This window comes from Chiloscyllium plagiosum, unplaced genomic scaffold (genome assembly GCF_037043375.1).
Source record: "Chiloscyllium plagiosum isolate Xiang-an unplaced genomic scaffold, Cpla_swu_hap1 HiC_scaffold_32, whole genome shotgun sequence".
Classification (NCBI taxonomy): domain Eukaryota; kingdom Metazoa; phylum Chordata; class Chondrichthyes; order Orectolobiformes; family Hemiscylliidae; genus Chiloscyllium; species Chiloscyllium plagiosum.
Genome location: NW_028270170.1, coordinates 41,812,160 through 41,833,290, shown reverse-complemented (window position 1 = coordinate 41,833,290; position 21,131 = coordinate 41,812,160). Strand labels below are relative to the sequence as shown.

Here is a 21,131-nt window from a genome sequence, read left to right as displayed (position 1 = left end):
GGGATGAATCACTAGAACAGGTTTTTCTGCTCACACTGCTTTACAAAGAATCAACATTGGGGGAATTTATTTTGCAAAATACTACCTAACCAAACAACAAGCTAAAGAGACTTCCAATTCCTTGACAGCTTCACTGAAAATGAAAGTTTTGAACAATACGTATTGATATTCATATCCACAGAGATAAATCATGATAGGAAGACACAGAGGAATGGTGCAATGTGAAATTAATTGCCCAAAATGCAATGTGACTGAACTGGATCACACAGTAAGTTGTGTGCCATGAAGAACATACGTGCCAATTTAAGGCAAGTGCTGGTCAACGCTGTTACAATGGTTAACATTATAAAGTCCATCCTCTTAATCCTGTATTTTTTCCACATTATTTAATGAAGTAGGCAATTGCCAATCTGCTACTCCAGAGATGCTCACTCACTTTCTCATATCAAAGTGCTGAGAAGGTTGTTTGAACTGTACTCAGAATTGCACACATGCTTTCTCTCTGCATGACGGTTTATAAATGGTTGGACTTTGCATCTAAAATGCAAGTCAGATATTTTCCCTTGCCTAAATGTATGGGACTAGAGATCTCAATGACAATGTTCAACATCAGGTCAAATTTGAGGCCATTTTTTTAAAAAGTTAGAATTCTGGTCTCACTGTGCAGAAGAAAGCACTAATCTTTTTTCCAGTCTTCCACAAATCCTTGATGAGTAACGAATTTGCAAGATAGCATTGAGCCATGAAGCTTGGGTTCAAGTCGCATCTGCTCCACAGGTGTGTTACAGCATTTCAGAACAAATGGAATAGAAAATATTGTAAAGGTGACAAGAAGCACAAAAAATCAGAAAATTGGGCACAAATATGCGATTACTACCTTTCAATTTTCTTCTCAATTCCCATAAAACATGAAAAGGTGATCATACGAGAACAAGAGAACTTCCTTGGCAAACCAACAAATGGTACATTCAAGATTATGTTTGAACCATTATGTGCAGAATTTGGATTCCAAATGCAAGCACATTATCTTCAGCAGTCAGACAAGTTATCAATGGCACCAATGTCCTTTACCACAATGCACCTGTGAAGAGAGATTTTGGTGTTCACTGGAATTACAAAGTGTTGCCACAATAATTATGCCAAGAACAGTTTTTGACTACTTCTCCCAAATTCATGCACTTATGCACCCATAAACAAGCTAACCCATTACACTAACAGCAAGTAAACACCTATTTTAAATATGTCATTATGATTTTCAAACATGGGGTCATTAAAGAGGTAGCGTTGAAGAGGAAAACCGCCTCTGGGAAAACCATGAAAAATGCTAAGTCCAAACAAAGGCACACAAACCCTAGCTAATGAACTGACAAAACAAAGCTGCTCACCTTTGGGTTAAAAGTTAAGAGACAGTCTAAGAATATCAGCAATGAAAAATTTGGATACAATCTCATTCAGTTTCAACTGAAAGTTTAATTGACCATAATAGAAAAATCACAAAATTGCGTCAAAATTTGCTTGGCGAAACCTTACTGTTTTAAATAAGCAACATTGCACAATCCAAATCTTATTCCTTCAATTAAGACATCGAATGCATAAGGAACTACATCATACAATTTTTAAACATGAATGCACTTGAAAATGTACCTTAAAACTATTTAAAGTATTTTAAAAAGTTCAGTACCAAATTATTTCAACTACACAACACCATGAGTGTGTAGGCCTAGGAAGGAATAAGCAATGCTATTCAATAATCCCTGCTCAAAATACATATATGCTGATTTACTGTAACTATGGTAAGGTCCTGGAGAGTATTGCTGAACAAAGAGACATTGGAGTGCAGGCTCATAGTTCCCTCAAAAGTGGAGTCGCAGGTAGACAGCATAGCGAAGGAAGCCTTTATTATGCTTTCCCTTATTGGCCAGAGCATTGAGTATAGGAGATAGGAGGTCATATTGCAGGTGTACAGGACATTGATTAAGCCACTTTTGGAATATTGTGTGCAATTCTGGTCTCTCTGCTATAAAAAGAATGTTGTGAAACTTGAAAGGGTTCAGAAAAGATTTACAAGGACGTTACCAGGGTTGGACGATTTGAGATACAGGGGAAGGCTGCATAGGTTGGGGCGATTTTCCCTGGAGCATCGAAGGCTGAGGGATGATGTTATAGAAGTTTTAAAATCATGAGGGGCATGGATAGGGTGAATAGACAGGGATATTTTTCCCTGGACAGGGGGAGTCAAAACTGGAGGAGGGCACAGGTTTAGGGTGAGGGGGGAAAGATTTAAAAGGGACCAAAGGGTAACTTTTTCCCCCGCAGAGGGTGGTGCATGTATGGAATGAGTTGCCAGAGGAAGTAGTGCAGGCTGGTACAATTACAACAGTTAAATGGCATTTGTATGGGTAAATGAATAGGAAGGATTTAGAGGGATAAAGGTCAAATGCTGGCAAGTGGGACTAAATTAATCCAGGACATCTGGTCTGTATGGATAAGTTGGACCAAAGGATCTGTTTCCATGCTGTACATCTCTATGATTCCATAGTTGAATGAATCATTTTGTTTACACGACAAATAAAGAACACTGATATATGCCCAAGAGTCATTCAAGCACAACCAAAAAGTAAATACTAGTGTCAGCAATATTATCCAATCACATAGCCTGTTAACATGCAACGAAATTGATTGTTTATAAGAAAGAAAGATTCTCCTCTGCTGCTAGAGCCACACATTGGCACAATACAGGTGTAATAGCTAACCTGTTTCATCATGCATTGGCACTTTTTAGCTAAAGCATTTGGCAAAGTATTTGTGACCTCAGCAGAACACACAAGATTGTATGTGCATCAATAATACATGGCTACACCTGAAATATTCAGTGTACAAGTGATTCTTTTCCTATGTTCTTGTTTTTAAAATCTCATTACAATGCAAAGAGGCGTTGTAATTAATCCTGAATGCAATACTTGACCATTTTAACTCAATGCTATATTCAATATGGGCAGAACCTCGCAGTAAATTCAAACTGACTGGAAGCAGCTCAAAGAAATCCTCACGAGCATATATAAAGAAACTAGCAGTATTTATTAGAAATAAGAAACATTAATGAATTAAAACATTTAATTATGCCAAATTATTTCAGGCTAAATATGGGATGGTGGGGGGGGCAGGGGTGCTACAGTACAATCCCATCAAGGTGATTATCCCCTTTTTATTTCTCAATTCCAACCACATTACTTGATTGGACGATACCTCAGGCACAACCATCTAAGTACAGTCATAATGGTGTCCCTAACCAAAAGTGAACTCGCCCTCCTCTCCTTCCTGTAGCACCTATACTCCAGAACCTTAAACTAGCAGTTCTGTCCCTCCTTCAGCCAGGTAATAGCTATGACATCCCAGTCCCATGTTCCCATCCATCTAAGTTCATCTGCCTTACCTGTCAGGCCTCTTGCATTGAAATTGAAGTAGTTAGATTTATCAGTCTTTCTTCATTTTCTACCAATCTCTTTCCTGTCTTGTCTATTTAACTTGTTCCCCTCAACTACTATGCCAGTCTTAACCATCTCTCTTTTCTCAATACAGCCTTGGATGCCAACCCATTTCCTGCCCCCCCATACTAGTTTAAAGCCTCTCACGTAGCACAAACAAATCGTGCCAGCTGGGATATTGGTGCCCCTTCAATTCAGATACAACCTGTCCCTTTGTAGAGGTCACTTATGTCCCAGAAGAGATCCCAATGATCCAAAACTTTGAATTCCTGCCTCCTGCAATTGCTCCTCAGCCATGCAATCATCTGCCCTAGCCCACTCTTCTTACTGTCACCGGGATTAATCCAGAAAATACTATCCTTAAAGTCTGCACTTTAATATTCTGCCTAATTTCCTATATTCTTTCTGCAGAATCTCATCCCTTCCTCTACCACTGATGCCATTGGTACCAACACACACAACAACCTCCATTTGCTCACTCTCCCCTTTAAGAAATTACTGCAGTCGCTCGGAAAAGCAACACACCATCCTGATATCACACTCATGGCCACAGAAACACCTGCTTAGAAAGTCCCCAGTCACAATCTATTTCTAGGACCTTGATATGCCCCTCTTAATCAGCAGAGTCAGCCATGGTAACAAAGACTTAACTTGTGTGTCTGCTTCTTTCTTTTTAAAAAAGGGTGCTGCACTGGCAGTTTTGCAATCCTCCAGGACTTTTCCAGAATCTAAGGTTTTTTGGAAGATTATTACCAGTTCGTCCACTATCTCTTTAGAGATACTCCCTTTAAGGGAAACCATCAGGTTCAGTGGACTATTGGTCTTTAGCCCCATTAGCTTTTAACTTTTTCACTTTAGACAATTAGCAATTATTTCCACCCCCTCCACAAGGGGAGAGAATCAACAACTTGTATAGTACAACTGTACTTATAAGTAGGAGAAAGTGAGGTCTGCAGATGCTGGAGATCAAAGTTGAAACTTTATTGCTGGAACAGCACAGCAGGTCAGGCAGCATCCAGGGAACAGGAGATTCGACATTTCGGGCACAGGCCCTTCTTCAGGATTCCTGAAGAAGGGCCTGTGCCCGAAACGTCAAATCTCCTGTTCCCTGGATGCTGCCTGACCTGCTGTGCTGTTCCAGCAATAAAGTTTCAACTGTACTTATAAGTAATAAAGCACTCAAAAGGTCAGAGGACAATCATAAAAGAAACTATAACATCAAAGATGGAGGATGGGAAAAAACTGTAGCTGTAAGAGCTGCTCGTTTTTAGAGTCAGATGTACAGCATGGAAACAGACCCTTCGGTCCAACCCGCCCATGCCGACCAGATATCCCAACCCAATCTAGTCCCACCTGCCAGCACCCTGCCCATATCCTTTCAAACTCTTCCTGTTCATATACCCACCCAAATGCCTCTTAAAAGTTGCAGTTGTACCAGCCTCTACCACTTCCTCTGGCAGCTCATTCCATACACATACTAACCTCTGCATGAAAATGTTGCCCCGTAGGTCTCTTTTATATATATCTTTCCCCTCTCACCCTAAACCTATGCCCTCTAGTTCTGGACTCCCCAACCCCAGGGAAAAGACTTTGCCTATTTATCCTATCCATGCCTTTCATGATTTTGTAAACCTCTATAAGGTCACCCCTCAGCCTCCGACACTCAAGGGAAAACAGCCCCAGCCTGTTCAGCCTCTCCCCATAGCTCAAATCCTCCAACCCTGTTCTGAACCCTTTCAAGTTTCACAACATCTTTCCAATAGGAAGGAGACCAGAATTGCATGCAATATTCCAACAGTGGCCTAACCAATGTCCTGTACAGCCGCAACATGATCTCCCAACTCCTGTACTCAATATCTGACCAATAAAGGAAAGCATACCAAACGCCTCCTTCACTACCCTATCTACCTGTGACTCCACTTTCAAGGAGTTATGAACCTGCAGTCCAAGGTCTCTTTGTTCAGCAACACTACTTAGGACATTAGCATTAAGTGTATAGTCCTGCTAAGATTTGCTTTCCCAAAATGCAGCACCTCACATTTATCTGAATTAAACACCATCTGCCACTTCTCAGCTCATTGGCCCATCTTATCAAGATCCTGTTGTATTTCCTTGAATTCTAGGTGCAACAATTACTGTTGTATATGCTGTTACATTGTTTTGGAACTATGGGGAAAAAAAAGTCAAAACAACAGTGCTCATAAAAGAGAGGACAGACTCAAGGCAGCAACCACATGGTCAGTGAGGGAGAGAGAAAAAGAGAATGGATAGCATAAGGGGATGGACTTTGATTAGTTCACAGGTTGGCGCAACATCGAGGGCCGAAGGGCCTGTTCTGCATTGTATTGTTCTATGTAAACCTACACTGCTAACTGACACAACAATGAACCTACACAGTTACTGCCTTTGCTGTTTGAGTTCATGCATCTCTGGACAGAGTGCATCTAGGAAAAATTAACAAACAGCGGAATTCACAGCTGACATTGGAGGAACTTGTATGGGAGAGCTCACAGCAATGGAACACGATAAGTGCATCATTTTTTTAATGTGTAACCCTGCTGTTAATCTGCAGTAATGAGTACAGTGAGTTCTTTCTTTATTTTATGTTTTACTGAAATCTCTCTCTTGATTAAATTTCAAAAATCTAAACCATAAGCACTATGTCAGCCTGGAGCACTGTTTTTTAGAGCAAAAAGACAGTGCTATTTTCTGGGTCTGTAGATTACAAAGGAGCAACAGTGACCTTTATTGGAGTGATACACTCTTCCTGTCAAATGTGGGAGTTTAGGGAGAGTTTCCATGTTTCCATGTCTGTAGGAACTGTCTTTGCTTGCGAATCCTATTAGATCACATGGATCCACTGGAGTGACAGTTAGAGGTAATGATAAATTTACGAGAGCTAGGGGTATTATGGTTGGCAGTTATAGGAGGGGAGAAAAGCCACACAAGCAGTCAGGTAATTGGGTTAACTCCTGAAAAGGTAGAGGGGTAGGAAGGTAGTGTAGGAGACCTCTGTGGCTTTTCCCATTTCAAACAAGTATGCTGTTTTGGAAAATAGGAGGTGATGGACTCAGAGGAATGTAGCACGAACAGCCAAGTTTAAACTAGTAAAGTGGGCAGGGGATGAGGGGACCCAGGGAAATAGTGAGGAAAGAGATCAACCGGAGACTGGCACAGTTGGGAAAGGGAGCGAGAAAACAGTCAGGGCAGGAATGAACAAAGCAGAGAACAAGGTAGGATTGATTCATCAAACTGTATTTACTTCAATGCAAGGGGCCTAACAGATGAACTCAGGGCATAGTTAGGAACATGGCACTGGGATATTATAGCAATTACAGAAACATGGCTCGGGGCAGACAGGATTGGCAGCTTAATGTCCAGGATACAAATGCTACATGAAGGATTGAAAGATAGACAACAGAGGAGGGGAAGTGCTGTTTTTGATAAAGGTTGGCTTAATTGCTGTACTTAGGGAGGATATTCCTGGGAATACACCCAGGCAGGTTATTTACGTGGAACTGAGAAATAAGAAGGGGATGATCACCTTACTGGGATTGTATTAAAGACCTGAAAATGTGTTGCTGGAACAGTGCAGCAGGTCAGGCAGCATCCAGGGAACAGGCGAATCGATGTTTCGGGCATAAGCCCTTCTTCAGGAAGGGCTTATGCCCGAAACATCGATTCTCCTGTTCCCTGGATGCTGCCTGACCTGCTGTGATGTTCTAGCAACACATTTTCAGCTCTGATCACTAGCATCTGCAGACCTCACTTTCTCCTTGTATTAAATACCCCCTAATAGTCAATGGGAAACTGAGAAACAAACTTGTGAGGAGATTTCAGTTATCTGCAAGAATAATAGGGTGGTTACAGGAAGGGATTTTAACTTTCCAAACACGGACGGGAACTGCCAGTGTTAAGGGTTTAGATGGAGAGGTATTTGTTAAGTGTGTACAAGAACATTTTCTGATTCAGTATGTGGCTGTTCCTATTAGAGAAGGTGCAAAACTTGAAATAAGCCAGGGCAGGTGACTGAGTTGTCAGTGGGGGAGTACTTTAGGGACACGGACCATAATTCTATTAGCTTTAAAATAGTGATGGAAGAGGATAGACCAGATCTAAAAGTTCCAAGTTCTAAATCGGAGGATGGCTAATTTTGACGGTATTAGGCAGAACTTTCAAATGATGATTGGGGGCGGATGTTCGCAGATAAAGGGACAGCTAGAAAATGGGAAACCTTCAAGAATGAGATAATGGGAATCCAGAGACTTTAGTCTATTAGGGTGAAAAGTAAGGATGGTAGGTATAGGGAAAAAAGCATGTTACTGCAGATGCTGGAATCTGAAACCAAAAAAGAAAATGCTGGAAAATCTCAGCAGGTCTGACAGCATCTGTAAGGAGAGAAAAGAGCTGACGTTTCGAGTCTAACAGACCCTTTGTCAAAGCTGGTGTAGGGAATGCTGGATGACTAGAGAAATTGAGGGCTTAGTTAAGAAAAAGGAAGCATATGTCAGGTATAGACAGGAGAGATCGAGTGAATCCTAAGAAGAGTAAAAAGGCAGAAGGAGTATACTTGAGAGGGAAATCAGGAGGGCAAAAAGAGGACATGAGATAGCAAATAGGGTTAAGGAAAATCCAAAGAGTTTTTATAAATACATTAAAGACAAAAGGGTAACTACAGAGAGAATAGGGCCCCTCAAAGATCAGCAAGACTGCCTATGTGTGGAACCACAGGAGATGGGGGAAATACTAAAGGAGTATTTTGCATCAGTATTTACTGTGGAGGGGGGCATGGAAGATACAGAATGTGGGGAAATAGATGGGGACATATTGAAAAAATGTCCATATTACAGAGGTGGTGGTGCTGGATGTCTTGAAACAGATAAAAGTAGATAAATTCCCAGGACCTGATTAGGTGTCCCCTAGAGCTCTGTGGAAAGCTAAGGTAGTGATTGCTGAGATATTTGAATCATCAATAGTCACAGCTGAGGTGCCAAAAGACTGCAGGTGACTAACATGGTGCCACTATTTAAGAAAGGTGGTAAGGACAATCCAGGGAACTGTAGACCTGCGAGCCTGACGTCGGTGGTGGGCAAGTTGTTGGAGGGAACCCTGAGGCTCAGGAATTCCATCTATTTGGAAAAGCAAGGGATAGTCAGCATGCCTTTGTGCATGGGAAATCATGTCTCACAAACTTGTTTGCGTTTTTTGAAGAAGTAACAAAGAGGACAGATGAGGGCACCCCATATGTATGTGGACTATATGAAGTCTATATGGATTTCAGTAAGCGTTTGAAAAGATTCCTCATGGGAGACTGGTTAACAAGGTTAGATCTCACGGAATACAGGAAGAACTAACCATTTGAACACAGAACTGGCTCAAAGGTAGAAGACAGAGGGAGGTGGTAGAGGGTTGCTATTCAGACTGGAGACATGTGCCCAGCGGCGCGCCACAAGGATTCAGCGCTGGGTCCACTACTTTTCATCATTGATAAAAATGATTTGGATGTGAATATAGGAGGTATAATTAGTAATTTTGCTGATGGCACCAAAATTGGAGGTGCAGTGGACAGCAAAAAAGGTTACCTCGGAGTAAAATCGGGATCTTGATCAGATGGGCCAGTGGGCTGAGGAGCAGTAAATGGAGTTTAATTTTGATAAATGCAATGAGCTGGCTTTTCCAAAATGCAATCAGAGCAGGACTTATACACTTAAAGGTAAGGTCCTGGGGAGTGTTACTGAACAAAGAGATCTTGGAGTGCAGGTTCACAGTTCCTTGAAAAGTAGAGTCACAGATAGATAGAATAGTGAAGGCGGCGTTTGGTATGCTTTCCTTATTGGTCAGTCCATTGAGTATAGGAGTTGGGGGGTCATGTTGTGGCTGTTCAGCATGTTTCTTAGGCCATTTTTGAAATGTTGCGTGCAATTCTGGTCTCCTTCCTCTTGGAAGAATATTGTGAAACTTGAAAGGGTTCAGAAAAGATTTACAAGGATGTTGCCAGGGTTGGAGGATTTGAGCTATGGGGAGAGGGTGAGTAGGCTGAGGCTGTTTTCCCAGGAGCGTTGGAGGCTGAAGGGTGACCTTGTAGAGGCATATAAAATGGTAAGGGGCATGGATAAATAGACAAGTCCAGAACTAGAGGGCATCGGTTTCGGGTGAGAGGGGAAAGATATAAAAGGGACCTAAAGGGCAACCTTTTCATCATGTAAGTATGGAATGGGCTGCTGGAGGAAGTAGAGGAGGCTTGTACAATTACAGCATTTCAAATGGGTACATGAACAGGAAGGGTTTAGAGTGATATGGGCCAAGTGCTGGCAAATGGAACTAGATTAGGTTAAGATATCTGGTCGGGATGGACGAGTTGGACCGAAGAGTCTGTTTTCATGCTGTACATCTCTATAACTCTATGACACAGACACATGGGATACTAGACCAAAACATTAGGCGTGAAGGAGAAATGAAAGGTAAATAGACAGCTAGGAAGTGGGAGGGAATTCCAAAACTTAGGTTCTAAGCAACTGAAGCTATAGGCTCCAATGGTGGAACAATTAAAACTAAAGATGCTCAAGTGGTCAGAGTGAGAGGAGCACAGTCACTTTGGAGAGTTGTAGGGCTAAAGGGATGATAGACAGCATTCAGCTCCATTCATAATTCCGCAAATAACAGCAGATGAAGTCCAAACTAGGTTTTAGTTGGTATGGGGACACCACACAAGTAGTAGACAATATCCAGTTCAAAGGTGAACTCAAGCATTAGCATCCTGTGGGGAACTATTGGTTTAAAATTGAATACAGCCACATAAAAATGAGAGGAGCTGTGACGAAGGTATTCAAATCATGTGAGGTATAGACAGAATACGTAGGGAAAAGCTATTTCCATTGGTTGGAGGTCAAAGATCAGGGAACGCCAAGATAAAAATTACACCAAAAAAACCAATGGGGACATAAAAAAAACAATTTTTAAATATAATGAATGGTTAGGCAATAAAATGAATTCCTAAAATATGGAGGAGATAAATTCATTGATGGAATTTACAGAAGATTTGATGGACAGTTGGACCAGTACAGCTGCTTCTGCAGAGATTCAGCTGATGGGCTAATGATTACCTACAGTATGGAAACAGGCCCTTCGGCCCAACAAGTCCACAACGACCCTCTGAAGAGTAACTCACCCAGACCCATTTCCCTATATTTACCCCTGACTAATGCACCTAACACTATGGGCAATTTAGCATGGCCAATTCACCTGACCAGCACATCTTTGGATTGTGGGAGGAAACTGGAGCACGGAGCGGAAACCCACGCAGACAATGGGAGAACATGCAAACTCCACACAGACAGTTGCCCAAGGCGGGAATTGAAGCCTAGCCCCTGGCACTGTGAGGCAGCAGTGCTAACCACTGAGCCACCATGCCGCCCATATGTCATGACTATCAAAGTGATCAGAGACTGAGGTGCTCTGTGGCTATTTCCTCACCTCCTTACTCCAGAAAATCTTACCAATATATGCAAGTCACAATTCAAAGTTGTGATGCTATATCTTCCAGTTACCAAGACTGCTACAACAGTAGCAAGGCTCAAGTAGGTTTGCAATATCCTGACAAAGCAATCTGTTGATGGACACAAGCCTAATAACTTGGCTTCCATCAACTCTCCACTGACTTACCATAAAACCTTAAGATACAGCAGCAGAGCAGAATTAGGTCATTCAGCCCATTGAATCTGCCCTATCATTTGATTGTAGCTCATGTTTCTCAACCCATTCCTCTGCCTTCTCCCTAGAACCTCTGATCCCCTTAGGAACCTATTTATTTCTGTCTTAGATATACTCAATGACTTAGCCATAACAGCGTCCTATGGCAGAGATCCACAGATTCACCATACTGTGGGTGAAGAAAATGCTCTCTGCTTCTATTCTTCCTAACAATAGTGTACAATCTCACTTTCCCAGACTGTATTCTGTCTGTCACTTACAATCCTGTCCAAGTTCTTGTGCAGCCTTCCTGCTTCCTCAACACTATCTGTGCCTCTAAATATCTTTGTGTCATCTGCAAACTTAGCAAAGATTCACTCAATTTCTTCACTCTTTTTGTTAATGTAGAAGATGAATGGTTGTGGTCCCAATACTGACCCTAGAACTCCACTAGTGACCTGCTGGGATCCTAATAAAGACCAATTTATACCCTCACTTGGACTACTGCCAGTCAGCCAATTCTCTATCCATGCTAGTACTTTGCCCCTAACATCATGTGCTCTTAATTATTTAGCAACTCCTGTGCAACAACTTATCAAAGTCTGTTGGCTCTCTTTCGTCTAAATTGCTTGTTACTTCCTCAAAGAATTTAACAAATTTGTCCAACCCTTAACAATTTACCATGCACTTCCAAGTACTCCGCGAGCTCATCCGTAATAATGGACTCAAACTTCACCAGCAACCGAGCTCAGGCTAACCAATCTGTAATTTCTCTTTCTGCCTCCTTCCTTTCTTAAATGGGGTGCTACATTTAAGAAATTTGCATTGCAAATTACCCCCAGAAACTCCTGCTAGCCTTCCATTCCAATCAACTGTGGCCAGTTCTTATCAGTGCCTTTGTAGTTACCTTTACTCAATTGTAATACTATTACATCTGATTCAAGTTTCTCCCTGACAAACTGCAGGGTGAATGCTATCGTATTACTGTCACTGACTCTAGGGGGCTCCTTCAGCTCCATAATCCAGTCTGCTTCATTATACATGGCAAAATCCAGACCTGCCTGTTTTTAGCAGTGTGATCCATCACAAGCTGTTCCAGAAAAAAAACACCTTGTAGACATTCTACAAATTCTTTTTGAGATCCACTACCAACCTGATTTTCCCAGCCCACCTGCAGATTGAGGTCTCCCATGATTATTGTTAATAGCACTTTCTTATGTGCCTTTTGTTTCTCCTGATTTACTTTCTGCCCCAAGTCCTGACTACTGCTAGGTGGTCTGTGAGTAACTCCCATTACAGTCTATTAATTTGCGGTTCCACAACTTTACCCACACAAACTTTATGCCTCTGACCCTTTATTGATTCTTGCTATTAATTTAATTTCACTTCTTACTAACAAGACAATCTCACCCCAGCTAACCATCAGCCTGAGCTTTCAGTAGGACACATATCCTCGGTAGGACATTTAATTCTCAGCCCTGATCCGCTTGCAGCCACATCTCTGTAATGCTCATTATTCACACCAATTCAAACTGTGCCACAAGGTCACTTACCTTATTTTATACATTGCACATGTTTAAGTACAACACCCTCCCCCCTTGACATAACTGTCCTCTTTTTTGCTTGAACATAGCCTGAAACTATGTTCATAGGTCTTTACATACTCTTGTCCTATTACCTGTTCTGGAAATTTGTATAACGTCTCCTGAGACCTGCCAACCTACACAAACGTCTACCCATTCAGTAGGAAAAAGTGAGGACTACTAGAGATCGAGGTCAAAAAGCATGGCACCGGAACAACACAACAGGGCAGTCAGCATCCAAGAGCATAAGTCAACATTTCGGGAATAAGCTGTCACCTCACCACTTTAAAGTCCTTGTGACTTTGATTTATAATCATCTGTCCATCTATATTATCTTGAGTGCTTTGTGCATTATGGTACAAAGCCTTTAGAAGCGAAAGGGAGAGTGAGATCATGCACAAGGGAGAGACAGCAAAAGCAAGAGCATGCGGTAGAGAAGCAGGACCATGCGCGGTGGGGGTAGGGGGTGTGGGGGTGGGGGAAGAGCGATACCATGGGACTGTATGTGGGAAGGAAGGTGTGAGAGGGTGCCCGCAAAAGGAGAGGGAGTGCGCAGAAACAGACCCTTCTGTCCAACCCCATGCCAAACATGATTCCCAATTAGCTGAAAAATGTGTTGCTGGAAAAGCGCAGCAGATCAGGCAGCATCAAAGGAGCAAGAGAATCAACGTTTCAGGCATAAGCCCATTCCCAACTAACCTAATCCCATTTGCCTGCATACACAATTTCCCTTTTAGATTAATCATTGATTGACCCTTAGGAGCAAACATGTTTCCAGTAAGATGCCCTGAAATCCACGGTGAACATTCCAAATTCTCAACCTAGTTCCCTTTAGGTGCACCTCCCCAACGTCAGGTAACCGCTACAAAATTGTACCCTGCACTCAAGGTGCAAGATACGTAATAAGGAATATTACACACTATCAATTTTTAGATCTTGTGCTTCTTTGAGCTAAGTAAAAAATACATTTTTCTATATTGTTGTTAAAATTGAAATATTGTTAGTACAACAGTTGGTCCAAGACTGGATATTTAGCACCAAGTGATTCATCTTCAAAATGTTCAAAAACTTTACATCCTCTATAAGACACAAGTGAGGAGCATGTTAGAATACTTTCCACTTCCATAATATGTATAGCTCCAATAATACACAAGAAGCTCAACACCAACAAGAAACATTATCCCATTTCACTGGCACACCATTGACCATTGTAAACATTCATTCGCTCTACCATTATGGTGGCAATGTGTACTACTTATAAGATACACTGCAGCAATTCTTCAAATCTTTATCAACAACACTTGTCAAAATCATAACCACCACTCAGAAGAACAAAGGATACAGGCACATGGGAACACCACCTACAAGTACTCCGCCTCCTCATCATCATCCTGAGTTGGAAATATCTGTCTGTCACTGGGGGTCAAAATCTTACAACTGCCAAACTTTCACCACCATAGACCTTCACCACATAGACTTCAGCAGTTCATGAAGACCATTCACCACAAAATTTGAAGGAAAATAAACACCAGTACTACCCCCCCCCCCCCCCATTGCATCGTTGGCTAAAAGAAAACGCATGATTAAAAGCTTCACCAATATTTTCAGATTCTGTTGTATCCTGTACACTAGTTTGGTTTATTTCTTCATTTCCAATGCTTGTACCCATGAGTGAGAAGTTAAACACATTAAACAAGATGTGCTGCGAGATCAACACTCCAATGTATCCAAATTCCAAAGCCCACGATTCTATCAGTCTGCTATTTGAAAAGTCTACCAGACTTCAAATCAGCCAACATGATACAAATTATTGTTTTGGTACCCATTTCCAAATCATTATTAAACAGGTAGCCAAAATCATCCTCATGGTGCAATTTCAGTCATTTTCTCCAATTTTCATACCACCTTTCAAAGCTTCTTTTTAAATGTTTCTTCCAATTCAAGCAGCATTATACTCATCTCATTTCAGACCTTATTACACATGGTATTGCACCAAGGTTATTAAAACATTAAAATTTCCCTTCTTCACAAAGTGTTTATCCCTTTAAAGAAGGGATGCTTGTACCCATGAGTGAGAACTTAAACACATTAAACAAGATGTGCTGCGAGATCAACACTCCAATGTATCCAAATTCCAAAGCCCACGATTCTACCAGGCATAATATAGCACTCAAAGTTATACTGACACTATTATTAGTCTATATTTCTCTGCTATTTTATATTCCCTTTCTTCCATGTTTTACTTCCTACAGTCCTGCAATCTATAATTCCAAAAAATACTATTTTACTGTGGAGAGAGACATTAAGACTTGGGAAGATGGGGAAGTTAGTTATAATCTCTTGGGTGCAGTCCATATCACAATAGAGGTGGTGTTGGATGTATCAGAATGTACGAAGGTGCATAAATCTCCTAGTCCTGACCAGATATATCCAAGAACACCGCAAGAGGCTGGGGAAGATATTGGGGTGGCCCTGACTGACATTTTTGCATCATCGTTAGCCATTGCTGAGATCCAAGAAGACTGGAGGATAGCAAATGTTGTGCCCTTATTGAAGAGTGGCTGCATAGAAAAACCTGGGAACTGTAGACCAGTAAGCCTAACATCTGTGGTCAGTAAGTTACTTGAGAAGATATCTATGTATTTAGAAAGGCAGGGTTGATTAGGAGTAGTCAGCATGGCTTTGTGAATGGGAGATCATGCCTCACGAATTTGTTGTAGTTCTTTGAAGAAGTGACCAGGAAAGTTGAGGAGGTCTGGGCGGTAGACAATCTCTATGGATTTCGGCAAGGCCTTTGATAAGGTTCCACATGGATGCTGCTCTGGAAGATGGGGGAACTGACAGATTGGTTACACAATTGGCTGAAGGTAGGTAGCAGAGGGTAATAGTGGAAGGATGCTTGTCAGACTGGAGGCCTGTAACAATTGAAGTGCCTCAGGGCCCACTGCTGTTGGTTCTCTATATCAAAGATTGTACCTTGTACATTCTCTTCCCAATTAGTCAGTTTGCTGATGACACTAAAATTGATAGTATCATAGACAGTGAGGAAGGCTATTAGAAATTGCATCAGGAACTTGGTCAGCTGAGTAAGTGGGCCGATAAATGGCAAATGGAATTTAAGACATATAAGATGGCGTGGCACAGTGGCTCAGTGGTTAGCACTGTTGCCTCACAGAGCCAGGAACCCAGGTTCAATTTCAGCCTTGGACAACTGTCTGTGTGGAGTTTGCACATTCTGCCAGTCTCTGCATGGGTTTCACCCCACATTCCAAAGAGGACTGTTAGTCGATGACAGTATTACAGTGGCAGAAAGGACGTTTGATGAGGACCAGTCTACTGAGGTAGTATGGACTGAGGTTAGAAACAGGAAAGGAGAGGTCACCATGCTGAGTTCTCTCTATAGGCCTTCCAGAGATATAGAGGAAAGAATTGCAAAGATGATTCTAGATAGGACAAAAGTAACAAGGTAGTTGTTATAGGGGACTTTACCTTTCCAAATATTGACAGGAAAATTTATAGTTCAAGTACCTTACACGGGTGGAGTTTTTGACCAATTTGTGTAGGAGGGTTTCCTGATACAGTATGCAGATAGGCCAACAAGAGGCAAGGCCACTTTGGGTTTGGTACTGGGTAATGAACCACACCAGGTATTAAGACTTGGAGGCAGGAGAGCACTTTGGTGATAGTGACTACAATTTGGTTAGGTTTACTTTAGCAATGGAAAGGGATAGGTATGTACCGTAGGGCAAGAGTTATACCTGGAGAAAAGCCAATTATGACGCGATTAGACAAGATTTAGGATGCATAGAACGAGGAAGAAAACTGTAGGGTACGGGCACAATTGAAATGTGGAGCTTGTTCAAGGAACAGCTACTGAATGTCCTTTATAAGGATGTACCTGTCAGGCAGGGAGGAAGTGGTTGAGTGAGGGAACCACGGTTTACTAAAGAAGTCGAATCTCTTGCCAAGAGGAAGGAGGCAGCTTAGGAGAAGATGAGACGTGAAGGCTTAGTTAGGGCGCTTGACTGTTACAAGTGAGCCAGGAAGGCATCTCTAGGACTACAACCTGAAGAGAGACTAAGAAGAGCCGGGGGAGACATGAGCAGTCTTTAGCAGGTAGGATCAAGGAAAACCCTAAAGCTTTCTATAGGTATGTCAGGAAAAAAAGAATGAATAGACTAAGATCAGGGCCGGTCAAGAACAATAGTAGGAGGTTGTGTGTGTAGTCTGAGGAGATAGTAGAGGTGCTAAATGAATATTTATCTCCAATATATTCACATAGGACAACAATGTTGTTGAGGAGAGTACTGAGATACAGACTATTGGACTAGACTGGATTGAGGTTCATAAGGAGGAGGTGTCAGCAATTCTGGAAAGTGTGATATAGACAAGTCCCCTGGGCCAGATGGGATGCACTGTAATGTTCGGTGTTCTAGAGGCTGGTACGCATATGGAACAAGCAGTCAGTGAAAGTGGTTGAGGTGGGTACATTAACAATATTTAAAAGGCATTTAGACGAATACATGAATAGGAAAGCTTTATAAGAACATGGGCCAAGTGCAAAGAAATAGGTGAGCATGGACTGACATTTTGGTCAACATGGACCAGTTTGGGCCAAAGGGCCTGTCTCCATACAGTCACACAACACCTCGTTATGCTACCCGATGAAGGAGCAGCACTCAAAGCTAACACTTTCAAATAAATCTGTTGGACTACAACCTGGTGTTGAGATTTTGACTTTATCGACCCCAGTCCAACACCAGCACCTCCACATCCGTACGGTTGGACTCTTTTCCTGAATTGGCATTTCTTTGTCCTCTCTTTCACAAGTGAAAACCCAACTCGACAAGTGAAATTCTCATCAATTAAATGTTCAATATATAACCATTCTTATTAAAACAAAAATCATCAATTCCAAGAGTAAGAAAATTCAGTTTTCCAAGTGATGAAGGGAAAGCTAAAAATTTAATACCTACATAATTTGGTTACATACAAAGTTGTCAAAACAATGTTAAAATACAGAAATATTTTGCTTCAGAAATAAGATATATTATCTTCCTTCCTTACAACACACCATTCTTGACAGAAAATAATCATCAACGAGTAACTCTAAATAATTATATGTGTCCTTGGAGCTCTCAATGTACATATTTTCAAAAATATTATGGATCCTCGATAGGGCATGTACTCATGTATTTTACACAACATGTAAAGACATACAAATTTGTACATCCGAGAAATATTGTGAAAAGAATGCTTGGAAACTCATCTGCATTGAAGGGATCGGAGGAAGACCACATTTAATGTTAGCCCACTTTCTTGACCAAAGGTCTATATGTAATACTGGGCAAGATTTACCCAGCATCAAACTTTGTCAACTTTATATTTGTCCAGTCACTTGCCTTCTTCTCTTTATTGTGTGACAGGGATGTTAAAGTAATATATTTAATGCCAGTGGCTAACCACACTTTCTTCAATTCTAAACAGAAGAAAAAAAAACAGCAATAATCAAAAGCTGCTAGCTTTGTACATACCTAACACATTATATATCTACTTTGAAAGTAGAAACTTAAAATTATGCACTTGGCAAGCAGAGTTACTTTACCCAAAGAGTGGAAGACAGCTGGTAGCAAGTCAACAGCTTTCAATATTTAATTGCAAACAAGTCTTTTTGCACATCATTTATATTTTAGAATTTCATGAAAATGAATGATTTATCATGACATTTGTGAATTATTCATATTTTCATCAGGTTATTGCCTCCCAAGCACAGGATATGTAATATTTTTATTTTTAAATTGTCAAATGTTAATTTTAAACATCTACAGATATACCTCAAAAGTTATTTCCTTTTTCCAGATTAATCCTTCACTTTTCAGAAACCTCAGATTGTATTTTGATTTGATTTTAATATGGTATCACGGGGATCTCATGCACACATCCTGGAAATTATAAACATCTCACACTACTGATTCCTCCATGAAATCCCAATTTCCTGACGTGATGAATTTGTCCTGTAACACTGAATCCTGGAAGCAAACTCTGCACACACCCATTCATTTCAGCATCCCCTCGCAATGATTCCACCTGATACAGCAACACGCGTTATACCCTTTTGTTTTCTAGGACCGTGGCATGACAGACAGAAAAAAAAATGCCACCCTGGCGATGCTCTGCCTATAAAGATGACAACCTATCTTTTAAACAAAATTTACAGCAAACTATAATTGAAGCGTTCTCTACAGACGTAATGATATCTGCAGAAGTGATTGCCAATGCCAAGGGTGCATTTGCTCTCGAACGAGGACTGAAGCAATGACTTTGTTCTATTTATAACCCATTCAAACATATCTCCTGTGTGGAAAGCAGAGGAGAGTGAAGAGAATGATAAACATAGGTGATTGCTGTCCGACACGCTTATCTCCCTCTTGGTACCGTATATTTATGCCTCCCTATTACTGGTTGGTAATTATTTTTTTCCTCACCTTCGGTGGGCTGACGGCTGCAGTCTCCCGGTCCCGGTGCGTCGGCGGCGCCCGGAGAAAGCTTCCTTTCAGCGGTGGCTGACGAGGCCGCCGCCATTCCCAGCTCTGGACCCTGCCATCCCCAGCACCGTCTACAATCCAAAGCCCAGCTTCTTCTCTCCCCCCCCCCGCCTTTACCACCACCACCCCCCGCCTGTGTGGATGGCTTTTTAAACCGTCCTCCCCGGAAAGAAAATCTCTCCCTCTCTTGACAAGATTAAATCTCCACAAAAATAAAACAAACTATTTGGTGTCACAGTCCCTTCAAAAATATTTTTTTGGGGAGGACACTCTTCCCACCTCACCGTTTCCGCTCGATCAGAATAGGACTATGACGCCTATCTGTCGCTACCTCCCATTCCGCAGCCTCCCCTTCAACACCAAGCAAGCGAACACTCACCATCCGAGTGATGGCCTCACACTCAAGGCGGCCCCGAGCCAGCGCCGCTGTGAAGAGGGTGGGCGCGAAGGTAAGGCCCGCCTTCGGACCATTCTCAACCAATCATATCGCCCGCTCTCGCAACCCCTCCATTCCCATTGACGGGCATCGTGTCCAACTAAAGACCAGTCAGAGTGGGATTTGCCCTAACGGACGGGACCTGCTACCAATCAGTTCAATGCAAGGTCCAAGAAGCAGCGCAGAAGGTGGGGCATCCACTGATGATCGCAGCGCCCCCTGGCAGCAGTATCAGAGAGTCCTTGAAGTTGGAACTGGTGCCAAGTTGAGTTGGAACAGTGTCCAACTGGATACCTACTCAAAATGGATTCGTACTGTGATCTTTAGCAAAGCTCATTGTGGCATTTGGCAAAATGCCAAAAACACTTGCACTTAATTTGGCTCTGCAAACAGCAATATAAAAGCTGGATTGGGAACTTCTGATGGGAACATGTCTGTTACCAGTGATGACTGTGTAGTTTGAGATAATGAATTAAGACTTGCATCAAAATAAAATCACAAATGCACAAGTTTATTGATTTAGTCAATGTTTTGTTTCAATTATTTATTAATTAGGTAAATACAGCTAATATTAAAATACTACAAGAATATTGCAATTTTATTGGCAATGAATCCTTACATTTAAAAACTGCCATAGCTAGCTGAAGTAAAACATCACTAAATAATTGCAGGGGCTTTTTTCTAAGCGCACAATATCATAAAGCATGTGATTCTCAGTCATATACAAAAATAAATTAAGAATGTTCTGCAAGATGAATGATTTCCGAGCCCAGGAATCCTAAGTTGAAAATCAATGATTTCAACAAAGTTTCTGTTATAATACTGTATTATTACACAAACCATGTCTCTGTCAATACTTGTGACAAATGTCCAACTTGTAACAGGTTAATAAATTAAATTCTGTTTGGATTATATGGAATTCCGTAATATTCATTGGGGGGGGGGGGGGGGTTAGCGACTTATGACTGAAAATAAGTAATGTATCATTGGATTTCATTCCTTTTCAGTGTAGCTCACAAGAGTTTTTGTTTGTCATCATGACATTCCAAGACATTGCCAAATAAGCACAATGACTAAACATATTAGGAATGCTCTGCACAATACGAATATAGAAGCTACACTTTATAAAGGGCATTATTGCTTATAGTACATGATGAAGGTATTTACATAAGGTATTTGCAAGAGGAACAGAAACAGATACCTGAAACAGGTAGCCATAGAAAGAGGAAAGAGCAAACTAAAGGACTTCCTCAAACCAAAAGCAGAAGCTGCATCTCTTCAACTTTTGCTATGTCAGTGATATATTTGCAGAAAACTTGTTAAAATATGATAATTGTAAGAATTGGATTTTATGATAAAAGCAAAGATCAGCAGTCAGCTAGCCAATAGTGGA

General features: G+C 41.4%; 1 protein-coding gene across 11 annotated transcripts in view; it reads right to left on the bottom strand.

The window, feature by feature from the left end:
• The window catches only part of LOC122540026 (protein TANC2), a 1,060,344-nt gene extending 1,040,645 nt beyond the window's left edge, over window positions 1-19,699 (bottom strand). For 5 of the 11 annotated variants that reach the window (XM_087977932.1, XM_087977946.1, XM_087977947.1 and 2 more), the window contains exon 1: window positions 19,243-19,377. The gene's annotated coding sequence lies outside the window, so the exon portion shown is untranslated. The other 6 variants (XM_087977935.1, XM_087977933.1, XM_087977936.1 and 3 more) reach the window with 6 other exon arrangements.
• Window positions 19,700-21,131: the final 1,432 nt, after the last annotated feature.